Source organism: Pundamilia nyererei, unplaced genomic scaffold (assembly GCF_000239375.1).
Source record: "Pundamilia nyererei isolate P.nyererei 1_Seehausen unplaced genomic scaffold, PunNye1.0 scaffold00178, whole genome shotgun sequence".
Lineage (NCBI taxonomy): Eukaryota > Metazoa > Chordata > Actinopteri > Cichliformes > Cichlidae > Pundamilia > Pundamilia nyererei.
In genome coordinates, this window is record NW_005187579.1 from 1079771 (window position 1) to 1093528 (window position 13758).

General features: G+C 39.6%; 1 long non-coding RNA gene across 1 annotated transcript in view; it reads left to right on the top strand.

Annotated features, from left to right (window-relative positions):
* The first annotated feature begins 10206 nt into the window (after positions 1 to 10206).
* The window catches only part of LOC102201370 (uncharacterized), an 8100-nt gene continuing 4548 nt past the window's right edge, over positions 10207 to 13758 (top strand). The window contains exons 1-2 of the long non-coding RNA XR_312068.1: positions 10207 to 10513; positions 13496 to 13606. This is a non-coding gene — a long non-coding RNA (uncharacterized LOC102201370). The remainder of the gene's footprint in view (positions 10514 to 13495; positions 13607 to 13758) is intronic.

Genomic DNA, 13758 nt, shown 5'->3' on the forward strand with positions numbered 1-13758 from the left:
CGATACCTCCGTCTCCTCCTTGTCTGAACTCGCCACAATATATTAAGTAATCCAAAGTATTCAGAATACGTTACTGTCATTGAGTAACGTAACGGAATACGTTACAGAATACATTTTGGGGCATGTATTCTGTATTCTGTAATGGAATACATTTTAAAAGTAACCTTCCCAACACTGATGGCCAATGAGGGCAGACGTAGAAGACTTATCGTTGTACCTACTGGTCAAATTTCAACCATGGCTGTACAGTCTATTTTTGGTCTTGTCCTTTTTGTCATGCATGCAAACAAACCTGAAGCTGTCAAAATGATTACACATAAAGGAAGAAACTCTCAGCCACTCTCTGAGCAGGATTCTGCCAGAGGCAGCTGTCTGCCATAACTGGTTGGTAGACGAGCAGAAGCAACAATACACACAAATAATAAACAGAGCCACACACAAACCACACAAGACAGAAGACAGACTTCAATAATGTGCAAAAGCAGCATGTAAAGACATGGGAATGGAGAAGTGCTCAGCACCTCATGGGAAGCATTCAGCAGTCTAAAGGCTTTTACACGCCAGGCGCACAAACATGTGTGAATGTTTTGTGTGCTAAAAATATTTTTCAGACTCTTCCACTCTTAATGCAGCTGTTCAAATCAACCGTGTAATTTTGCTGGACGAATCAGACACACAGCTATACGTTGCTCTGGATCAATCGTCTCTCTGAAATGATTTCTCTGCCTCCTCAGATGTCCTAACCCTGCCAACAAAAGCTCAAACTTCCCCATTGAAATGCTAAAATATGTACAAAAGTGGTCATGATACAGCTTTAACTCCTAGATCAAACCATGAAATTCTCCCTGCTCCTGCCTTCTCTTGAAAATTGTATGAACCCAGAATATCAGGTTCTTCCTTTTCTTGTTTAGAAACATCATCACTGCTTGATGTCAACGCAATATCTTTTTTTTTTCCACAGTGCATACTTTGAGGACAAATTTTTCACAAAAACACAAGCCTTTGGTGTGGATTTACAAGTTTGCATCCAAAAAACTGGGAATTTCTCGTCATCTTTTTTTGTAACGTGCTCTGTAATGGCCTTAAGGCCTCTGGCTCCGTCTTTCCTTTTGTAATTATTAAGGTGCTAATAAAATAAAGCAAATATGGGAAAATTGCAGGAGCTCTCTTTCTATTCCCTGTTAGTGCTCATTTCTTTTTTGTGCATATGGATATCAATAAAAGAAGATTTTTAAACTTTTACAGCTAAAGGATGAGCACGGTTCTTTCTATCTGTTTAACAAGTGTGTACATAAATGCATGTGGGTGTGAGCAATAAGGGCATTGCACTCATACACACACAGGCTGGACCGGTTTCTCTGACCAAACCATGTTGAGTGTAAAGATGAGGCATCAATATTTCCATTACCAAATTAAATGGCTTATAAATAATTTTTAAACAATTACACAGTATGTTACCAGATGTTTTGACTTGTAAAAAACTAAGAAATTCAAAAGGACAATTTTTGTAGACCTAATTTATTTATTTATTTATTTTTTATGTGTATTTGGTTCAGGGCAAGAAGATGTGCAATAAATATGATTTGCTGGAGCATGAAAATAACAAAGAACTCTGGAGTGCAAAAAGTAGGGCAGCTAGAACTTGTTCTAGAAGACACCAATCCTTTGCAAGTGGCAAATGATCCAGCATTAATTAGCTAATTATTTAGTCTCAGTATAGTGCCAAGAGGATGGCATGTCATCCTAAATCAAGCCTGTAAAGTCTGTCTAACGAGATAGATGCAAAACTCTTTTCTGACTTGTCTTTGGTCGTCTAATTAATTAAAACAGGATAGAGGACTGACAATGCTTCTTAGTATAATACAGTCTTCCCAGTAACTGTTAATCCAGGAGTACTGCCAAAGTTTGTGACTGGATGGCGAGTCACTGACTTAGGGGAGTGCTTGTGAAGCCGTAAAGCTCAGCAATGTACAGGAAATGAGAACGTAGACGTCACGTACTTCCTGGATTAAGCTTTGCCACATGCTTAAAGTGTCTCTCTTTCACACACACACAGACACTGTGACACAGAAGCATTCGAGAGAGACTGAGCTGGCTCCAGTCCATTGACACAATGCAGGTTACCAGCTCCTGTCTGACACAGAACTGCTAATGGACTCCTGGGTGCTGCTTAACGTCTCATGAACACAGCAGTTTCATTGAAGGAAACAACTCATCACTAATTTGACAGCACAATAAGTCAAAAGGTGCAGATTTTGTCATTAAGCTATGATACCCAGAAATACTTTTAAGAAAAGGTCACTATATTATTCAAATAATGTTTTCATAGATATTATTTTCACAACTGGTAATGTTAGCATATCAGTGACATTGAACCCATAGTCCATACGGATTTATCCGGGTCTGGGATTGTGCTCATACAGGCCTTGCATGAACTTTTCCCATGGCTAACTGGCTGAGTTCCTCCACTGCAGCTGAGAAAGGTCAAAAGGCATTGGCACGCCCACACTCTCTGATTTAGTTTTCAAAAACTAAAGAATGAAGATTATAACAGAGATAGAACAGCAGTTCTATGGCATGGCTGTTAAAAAAATTACTGGCTTTTGTTAGTTTTTCATAAACATTTTAATAGATCCATTATTGGCTCTCTGTCTTTGCCAGGAAGCTTGGAGTCGGGCAAGATGCTGAGAGAAATAATGCCTGTCATACAGGACTTAAGGCATCTCGTCAACTTGTTCTTTGCACGGTGGCTGGAAGCCCTCATTCTGCTAATCCTATAGATAGGGCTCTTGACATAGTAGCATGTCAACAACACTCATCACTCCTCCTTTGCCTTAAGGGACCATGACAGTGTCGGTATTTGAACTGTTTCCAAGACAGACAACAACAACATTTTGCAGATGCTGCAGTTGTAAATGCACAGCCCAGTGATTAATGGGGGTTTTTGTATTTTTTTTTTCTTTTTACTTTTGAATGCAGTATCAATAGTTTTCCAGCAGTAATTTATTTGTAATAACAATGTAATTACAATGTCATTATACAAGCTAAGAAGCATCAAAATCTGCTCTGATGTTCCTTCATACACAGGCACAGTCAAGTGTTTCCATTTCTGTTACACGTTCTATAAAAATAACTAGCACACAACTAACCCGCATGGGTTTGCACGTGTGTTTGAATACCGTATGTGAATTACTGACATTATCCCACCTCCGAAGTGTGTCAACTCCAGCTATCTACCGCTTTGCACAAGGTGACGGAACAGAGCGAACGCTAAACATCATTAAGTACAACAGCGCATTTCTCAGACCTAATAAAAACATACACACACGTCTTTCACCTACAGGAATAGCACACATATCCCTCATCGTAAACCTTTAAAAGCTGTGATCTGACATAAACACCATGGAATGTCCTCAGTGTAATCTTTATAACAAGGCTCCATGCAGACACTTACACACTAATGTTCACAGCCAAATGCAGCCATTTGGATACAGCTACTTTCTACCCAACAAGGACATGCGCCATAACAAGAGGTGACAGCACACTGTCCAACCACGTGCATCTCTGTTTATGTCTTTATAAGGAAGGGCCAGAGCCATACTTAAAAGAGGCAGTAATTTTAGTAAACAAAGAAAAAAGAAACAGTGGAGTGAGTAATATTTAGATGAAAAAGAAGAAAAGAGAGATGTGGAGAGAGGACTGAAGGATAATCGTATGAGTAAAGTCAGACATACTAATGGCTGAGACCTGCTATCATATTATTAAAAGAAATGTGACCACAGCCCTGAAGGCAAGAGTACCCTTCCAGGACACTTTACACTGTAAACTAACTCGGCGTGAAGAAGGCCCACACAGCCTCAGCTCTTGCTGACTGCTGCCCAGATGAATATTAATCCTTGGAAAAAACCCACACACGTGCATAAACATAATACGGTAAGATCAGACTCTAATACGGTGTCCACTTACAGCAACTTAGAAGCTTGGTGCTGACTGACCTCAAGTACATGCACATACTATTAGATGCACATTATTGTGATGGGAAACAAAAGCTTGCTGTGGTTCAGTGATAGTCTGCCTAATATTTTGACTGCTGCTCACACGGCTTGCAGCACAGGCTGCATGTGAACTCTGTGTCTCACACTGATGAAAGCACTGACATCACTGATGTCAGCTGTAAAATACTTGTAGTTGTTAGTTTATGTTTATTTATTTACCCTTTACTGGACCTGCTTAAGTGATGACAACCAAACAGCTTTTTTATTGGTATTAAACTGTATAATTTAACTGGAGAACACAAATAGGACAACCAGTTCTAAATCTGTAAGTAGGTCAAGAAGCAGTCAATTAGAAGTGATTCACATAATTGCAAAGACCAGAAACTGCTTTCAAAATGTACCAACAAGCATCCCCGTGGCCTTAATGTGCAGATTTTTGTGGCAGGGCAGAAAAAGGTCAGCGTGAAGATGCACTCCAACGCTCCACTGTAGCACAGGTACAACAGCACAGAAATGTCTAGCGAGGCACTGAAATGCACAGTGGGTTCAAGTGTGTGTGGGTGGGGACGTTGGCTGCTACAAAGCAGCGTGGGCTGCACTGGCAGCAGTGCAGCATGTTTCTGTGCCATAGATTGCTCTGCACTGCAGTGGTTGTGTGTGCACGTGAGAAACAGCGCACATGTCAGAGGATTACAGATGAGCCCATCCACATCCCCCTCCAAAGGATCCTCCTCCCATACAGAAACTACACCCCTTCCCGTACTAATGCAGCCATCATTTCAATCTCTTTGTCAAGTGAACATCCAGTCCTCAATCTTCCCCCAAAACAGCAGCATTTATCCAACATAATAAGCACTTCATCCTCTCAAAGCAAAAGACTAGCCAGCAAGATGACACAGTACAGATTACACTCAGTCCACAAAACTGATGCCTAAAGGAGAAGGAAACTTCCATTTTGGGACAAAATGGGATGAAACTTCAATACCCGCTGTTAACCTCTCATCCTCCACTTCATTTAAAACTGAAATGACCTTTCTGACTCTCCACCCATTAGTGTGGCTGCTTTTATCCTAATATAAAGCTCTGTACCTGGATAATGAGCAGTGGAGGTGACAGATATGCAGGGTTGTGGGGAGGCTGATGAATCAGAAGATGGTCTCTAAGTGGGTGCTGATTGTAAGCCTGGCGCTGGTCCAAAGGGGGTCTACAGAATACCTGGGGCCCATGGAGGTAGAAAAAAGGAAATCTAAGTGATGTACAACAGAAAGCTTATTATACCCTCCCAATCTTTAACAGTTAGCCAGATAACATCTGTAACAATCAATGAATATAAAGAAATAAAAATATATGTAGAGGGGTTAACAGGTTAATATATAGGGATGTAAACAGGAAACAGATCCTCTCTAGAATGACCACAAACTGAACAGGAAGCTATGTATAGCAATCCTGTGGCTCTTTTACACTCGTAACTTCATCTTTCCTGCAAATATTTTGTTAGAATATGAACTAGCGTCACTTTTGCAAGTACACTGTGCTGAATTTAACCATGGAGCTACATGCTATTTACTGCATTTTGCTATTAAAAATAAATGCTTCATAAATAAGGTTAAAGACAGTTTGTTAGGTTAACCAGACTGACGTCTGGCAACTGTTAATGTCAGATATAAGGAGCAATCAAAAAGTTGTGACTCCAAAAAATAGTAAGAAATGTACCTGATTTAAATTTGGTCGACATCTCCTTTGAGGTCTTACAGAAATGGTGCCATTTTCAGATACACCATTCAAAGTTGAGTCTTGACTATTTGCATGTCTGTGATTTCACCACAAACCTCAAAATATGGTGGAGCTGGCTCCCAATCTACACCCCATCTTTGTGTCTGCTTTGTCCAGGCCTGAAGGCTAAGCCTATCTGCCCTAATTTCTTCATAAGGCTTAATTGTCTTTACCCAAAATAGAAATAAGTTTTCTATTTTGATACAGCAGAAGTGATCCAGTGCACATTACAGATGCATAAGCCCAAGTAATACGAATGAGCCTTCCTCTATCTTAAAACAGCAGCATCAAACTGAATGTACATTCCCAAACAGGTTGGGGATGCACATGAACATAACTGTAATTTTGCATCTTAAGCAAAGATAATGATGTGCTTTACTATTTGATTCACTTTTTGAGCTTTTCTAAAAATGTTAATTCAAAAATGCATGGATTCAAACATTAATTATATTTTAGCATTAAAAATATCATTTTGATTAAAGAGCCTGTGCATACCTGTGGATTAACCATTATAGAAACATGCAATTTATTTGGTAATTATCTGTATTGTTAATTAATTTATAAGTTTAGTTTATTAATTTACCTCCTGCAGGACCTGACATCCACATATGTGGACATCACATGGGTTTGTCTAGCCCAAAATACTAAATTCTGCTCAACAAGGGCCTGATATCCCTTACGAGCAATGTTCCCTCTAATTTTTCATGTGTCTGAGCGAACACACAAACTCCCTGAGCGGTCCCTTGGACCACTGTGAGCAACATTAGACGTGTGCACTGTGGTCACGCCAGCATCAGATCCATCCAAGTTACATGGTTTATTAAAATAATCAAATTACAGCATTTACATTTATGTTAGACTATTTTTTAATTAACTGCTTTAGCCCACTTACAATGAAATTTTTAAAAAGTCTTGTTCATGACTTGTGTCGTATGTTAACACTATTGCAAGTAAAAAATAACTTGAACTCCTTTTTTTTAAATAAAGCTCTGACTTGTATTACGAGTATGAGTCTGTGGTCTGTGAGAGAGTCTGTAACTGCAAAATACAGAATATAATGACCAATGTTGGGCAATTAATTATATAGTTACTTCTTCAAAAAAGTAACTGAGCTTTGCAAACAACAAAGTTTTTTGCAGCTGTTTACCTACAAATGCAGCCAAGGCAGTTTTTAAATAAACATTTCAAACTATTTACAGAACAATCAGCTGTTCTGCATCAAATCTGATGCCACACAAATTATTTGTGCCACTCCAAAAATTTATTTCTGTCCACTATGAGATGAAGGAGAACAACAGCCTGATACCTGCAGGCCTGACAGCAGGAGATGCATCACACCTGTAACACCTGTAACATTCAGCAGTCGCCTCATTGTTCTGACACACACAACAAAACTATTGACTACACTACACACTAACTACACAAGACAACACACTAACTTTAGACTCCAAACATGCTAAATGTCGCAAATCTCACACATCTCAAAACACCGCCGTAACTTCCCTCTTCCTAAACAACTAAATGCCATGTTGCCATATCATTTTTTGATTGGTCGACATGGTGCATTTTTCCACCAATAGGAAAGGCTGGGGGTTTTTGGTTTTGTTTTTGCTCACAGGCTGAGTGCTTTCGAGTGCTCTCCTTATAAAACGTCGTTTTACCGTTTCTCCACACAGTAAATACAAACAATGATAGTATTCAGGGAAAAAAACAAACATTGCAAACGTGGCTTCACTCCACATCAGCCGCTTTCCTAGTTAAAACACCGGTGTCGACACATAAGGACGCTGTCATAGCCTGATTAGCTGCATATATACCAATGTGAATCGCATCATTGGCTGGAGCAGCCAGTCACCAGTCACTTACTGACTCACACTTCAAAACAGAATGAATTGTTAACGTATTTATTTTAATTTCAATACAGGTTAGATTTTTTGTGCGCATGCAAAACATTCTGCCACTGCTCTATCGAAAATTAAAACAAATGCCCTCATATGTGGATATCCGGCCCTTGTAGAGCAAAATCAGGTAAAAGATAATTCTTTGTTTTTACATTCATCAGGTCCCAATCAGCCCAAATAGCAAAGAGAAATTAAAAATACATGCCACGAAAGACTTTGGGTCTTTTGAGGGTAAATTAATACATTAATACGTTTATTTTTATGATAAATGTATTAATTTATGAATTTTTCTAAGACACATTTAATCACTCTATTATACGGGCTCATTAATATTTGACTCATTTTATAAACCAAAGTACTATTGGACTACATTTCATTTTATTTTCTTGATAATGAAAGGGCATCCTCCTTGTACAACCTTAACACAAACAGATAATGACTTCACAAATTGTATTTTATGTAGATCCTATGACTTAGTACCAAATAGTTTTTGACAGCATCCTGTGCTTTCATGAGGAAGTATAGATGGATGAAAGAAGAAAATGGTATAAAAGTTTCTCAGATATATATATTCACAGTATAGGTTTGAGTCATCTGCAAATAAGTCCAAACTATTCATTACTATCACAAAAGACAGATCATCGCTAAAACAGGGACAAATCAATGAACGAAAAACCAACAAACAACACACTGCACTACAGTGAGGCTGCATGGCTATGTTATACTGTGAGGTGCATTTTGGATCCACTTGTCCCAAATATTTCTATCCTGACATAAGCAATCTCTGCCAGGATAACAATGACAACAACTGAATGGCTTGATGAGTATAAAAATAATGTCAATTAGATGTTACTGTCTATGCAGTGACCAAGCCATAACCCACCTCAATGAGAGATTTTGGATCAGTGTATTAGACTAGGCTCTTTATCACCACAATCATCATTAGAAGTACCAAATGAGGTACTTTTGGAAGAAAGGTGTTCCGTTACTCCATCTGATTTTTCTAAATGTGAAGTGCACTGAAGGTGGTTTGAAGGGTTTAAAGGTTCTGAAGGGTTTATTTGAAAATGGCACCATTTCTGTAGTTTCACACAAAAAAGACCTCAAGAAGGGGTTTCTTTCCATTTGTCACCCATCTATAGCCCGAGGTACGAAGTACCCTCCGGATATTTGCTCAGCATGTAGCCTTTGAAAGAGACCTGTAAGAGCTCAGCCAAATTATGCACATCTATTTTCAATTGTGGCTGCGCGGTGGGCGCCAGGGGGGAGCCTAGATACATAGCGATTCCTATCACTTGGCAAGAACATTTAGATCCATACCTATGTACTGAACACAGGAGGCAAAATGCCTGATCTGTATCTGCCAGTCCAAAACATACATCCAAAACTCTATCATGCCTTGACTAGTCAATACAAAACCTAAGATTTAGTCAGACAGAGAGAGATAGAAACTTAGCCTGAGGAAGCAGAAGAGGAAACACGAGGCAGAAAGTCCAGAGAGAGAGAGTCTAGTGTTTGTTGCACACCAATGAGAGTCGTTGCTCAGCTGAAGCAAAAACACCTTTTGCCTGCTTTAGTGTGCTTCAAGAACAGTGCCTGCTGGTCTACGTGCAATAGCAAAAAACGACACGAGCAGCACCACTTCAGAATTATCACACACTCTGCATATGCTACTAAAAAAGTCACCTGGGTCGAAATAACACTCAGCCACAAAGAGACGCAAAACAAAACCCCAAAAATAGAATCTGCTGCTTCCATGTCTTAAACCTCATCTACTATTACAATGTTTCTGCTATTAAGGACTTGTTAAAGCCATAAAACTGCATTCTGTATGAGTCAGTGACAAATTAGAAGTCAAACGAGTCATTCTGCTCAGCATGATGAGCACACTATGTCCCTGAAGCCACAGTGCACACTCATAGAGGCAGACAAGGAAAAGTGCATTGCGTGAATGCATGTTTGTGTACACGTACATTCAATTCAATTTATTTATATAGCACCAAATCACAACAACAGTTGCCTCAAGGCACTTTATATGTACATGCACACAAATGCACTCAGTGCAGTTGGGAAGATTTCAGAAAACGTGGGATGCCTAACTAATCAGGTGCAAGACAATGGCTTAAAAACAGAGGCAGTTTTCATGGTGCTCAGGTCTTGCGTGTGCCAAGTTGGACCCTCACGCGAAGAAACTTGAACCTGTATTGGCAAATATAGATAAAACAATAACTGGAATAGATGGGGAGCTCTGATTTGTTGAGAGGGAGAAAAGTCCCGGGAAAGGAGAGATGAGAGGCAGAGGGGCTGACAATGTGTGGAGACACTTGTGGGAGTGAGACACCAGATGACCACAGCTGGTATTGCCAGCCACTGCTTCGGCAGTCCACTGACAGTGAGAACACAGGTTAAATATAAACTCTGTAATCCCCCCAACAAAAGGGCACTTAATGAGTCTGCCTGAAGGGCAGGGTGGGAGCTACAGAGAGTGAGGTGGAAACAGGAATGCAGCTGGCATTTGTTCAACATTATACCACAACTACTCGGAGCGGGTCGGTCGCGCACTGAACAGAACCGCTTTCGTCCTCTCAATGACAAATATCTCGCTCTATTTCTCTGTCCAACTGGTTTCCCTGGCATGGGCCAGGGATCTGTCCTCACGCTGAACCTCCCAGGAACACGCTTGCCAAACTGGGCTCACAGCAACTAAGCAGAAAAAAATTAAGATGGTGGGGAGATTATCGCCAATCTCGGGATTAAAACTCGTCACACCTTCCATGACTGAGAGATGATGACCGACTGCTAAGTGGCAGCCATAAACAGGAACGATAGCCCAGCTTGAAACGAGTAAGCGCCTAAATTATTCAAGAAGGTCAAAGAAGCACTGGTGGTTCTAGGACTCAGCCATTCTTAGATATGTGGGCCTAGCAGCAGCACAGTGTCGCTTTCTCTCTATAACGACACCATTTAGTGTCAAGCGTCTATTTCACCCTGTGCTGGTGAAAAGCTGTGGACTACGCTATGCTTTACACCTTGAGGCAATAGGGCAGCGTTTCAAAGGTTTTCTGACACAGTGTAATACTAATACTCTGTGACTCTCATTAAAACAATCCTACAAATGCTTGCTGGGCAGGTAGCTTCACTGCGGTGACAACAGCCTAATAGAAGTAAGGTATGTGAGATGTCTCCATAACAACTCAAAGTGTAAAGCCTTATGCATGTAAAGCTAATTTTGGCTGCTCCTTTATTCACTGCCACAGCAGGTAGTGCCACATACCTTATTTGGCAATTTTTTAATGCCGGATGCCCTTCCTGATGCAACCCCAAAAGAGATTAGTGTCTCCTCCAAAGACTGAACCAGTAAGCTTTTGATTATTAGGCAAATGTGTAAATTTCTACAGTGTGCATACAAATGATGAAAACTGCCCAAACAAGTTAAATCAGGTCATAAATATAGATCCCATATTTAAAGCTCACAGCTAGCTCTACCGCAGGAAACACTCCATCGGATATGTGTGTAACAAGATCCTCCAGATCAGAGGTTTGCCAAATTAACAGGAGCTGAGTGACAGTGAGATTAACTTCGAAAAACCGCATGCGTTTAAGGAATCTCTGTATGAGACGTCAGGCAAACCGAATGAGCATCACAAGGGTAAGGCTTGTGAGAAATGCCTCTGATGTAATCAAAAACTGGAATAGAAAGGTTACGCACTGTGGTTTTTATGCAAAAGCTATAAATGACCTTTAAAGGGTTACTAAAGCTGTTTGAATATAGTTCCAAACAAATAACAGTTCAAGCAAAGCTAGTTCCAAAAAAGTAGCATGTCACAAGTTGTCTGGCAGGATATACCAGAATCATTCAACTTACCATTTTTAAAAAATATATTTTTACTTGACCTGTTACTTTGCATAAACAGCCTCTGCACATGATCTCACTCAGGTCCTAGTCATTTTGCAGAGACTTTTCACATTTTCGGCTTTCTGTGGACAGAAAGTAGAACACAGCAGCCAAGTGTAATGTGCATTTCAAGCACATAATACAAGCAATGGTCCTGAAACACATAGTACAGACTACAAACCCATAGCAGTGGAACCCTGAAGACATGGGACAAAGATGTAAGAGTAGAAACTAAATACAGATTAAATGATTAATTATTGTGCAGTAAATCTGACTGGGGGGAAAGAAAAAAGAAAGTTTAAACATGTCTGGGTCAAGCGTGCACGCAAGCACTGTGGGAGATGAAAACGAGAAGTCTCTGTGAAATGTATGGCTCCGAAATTTATTTTCAGTCCGATGACAGCTTGTCATCATCCATGCAACCACCTGACTGCAGTTTCCAGAGGCACTATCCAGCTCAGGGGAGGCCAGCCATCCCAGCCAATGTCCCCACTCAGGCAGGGGAATCCCTGTATCATGTTTTAGATGCGGCTTACAACGATACCTAAGCTTTTAGTGAGTCCTCAGAGGTTTCCAGAGGTAATGTAAGGTGATGTAAAGAAGTCCATGCTCATAGGCATAACGTGAATGGGAGGATACCAAAAACAGAAGAAGAAGAAAATATATAGTCTAAGCAGACCTGAAGAATTAGTTGTTAAAAGCAAACAAAAGGCAAGCATAATAGAAATACTCGTTAGAAAGTAGTGAAACTTTCAATGTGTGACTGATTTATTGGACTATAACAGAGAAACAGTAAATGTATCTAAAGTGTAAAACTGCACAATTGTTTTTTTATTAATCATTATTTGCAGCCCTATTTTATATGGAAGAGGATTAGGGCCACCGAAAAAAAAAAGTGGGCACGTCTTTTTTTTTCTTCTTTTCCATTCTGAGAAAAAAGTCAGAATTGTGACTTTACCCACTCCATGACATGCTGGTCAGTCACAGGAGCACGTTCAGCGAGAGACTGAGATTACCAAAAAGCACCACTGAATGACACAGGAAATCATTCCTGCCTGTGGCCATCTCTCTGTACAACTCATCCACTTAACACACTGTATACTGCAATAGCTACACCCTTTTTGCACATGCTCTTCTTTCTTATTCAGCTATTTATCAATAAGTGACTTATATGTGTATAGATAAATATGCATGTATATATTGTATATATTGTGTCTATTTCTTACTTAGTGTATTGTCTGTCTTTGTTACTGTTTATACTGGAGCACTGTAACCAAAATAATTTCCCCTAGGGATCAATAAAGTATTCTGATTCTGATTTAATCTCAGAATTCTGACTTTTTTCTCAGAATTCTGGTAAAGAAGGAAAAAAAAGACGTGCCCACTTTTTTATTCCAGTGGCCCTAATCCTCTTCTGTAATTTTATACAGCTGGCACATGAGGAATGCTAGGTTGCTATTTTACTTGCTATATTTCCTGTTTTATATGTTTAAGATATATTCAGATTTAAGATAGGATAACACACTTAAGGCCAGAAGAAACCGAATGCAATACCTGACTCTAAGTCAAAATATTTTGCAAACTTAATATTAAAATGTAATTTTTAAATAACAGTCAATAGACATTTTGTTTACCAGCCAAAAACACACTTTAAATCTTAGCTGAAAAAACAACAATAAAGTGCTTTTTCACTGCTTTGGCTATGTCACTGTGGTGTTTGTACTTGTGTGGGCTGTTTTATTCACTACAAAACAATTCACAGTGCTGCAAAAAAGTATTTCACCCCTTCCTGATTTCTTACCGTTTGTGTACATTTGTCCTACTTAAATGTTTCAGATCATCAAACAAAAATATAGTCAGAAATTTGCTGCTGCCCGATGACTCATCCAGGATGAGTAACTGATGGAACCATGAATTCTGCTCTCTGCCAGAAAATCCTGAAGGAGAATGTGCGGCCATCTGTTCATAACCAGAAGCTTTAGTGAACAGCAGGACAGTGATCTGAAACACACCAGCAAGTCCACCTCGGAAATATAACAAATGTAAGTTTTTGAAGTGGTCTAGTTAAAGTCTGGACTGAAATCAGATTGAGAGGCTTTGACTGTAAACTGTGGAGAACCAGAAGACTCACACACATCCCCCCAATAATAAGAATAAGAATAAGAATAAGAATAAGAATAAGAATAAGAATAAG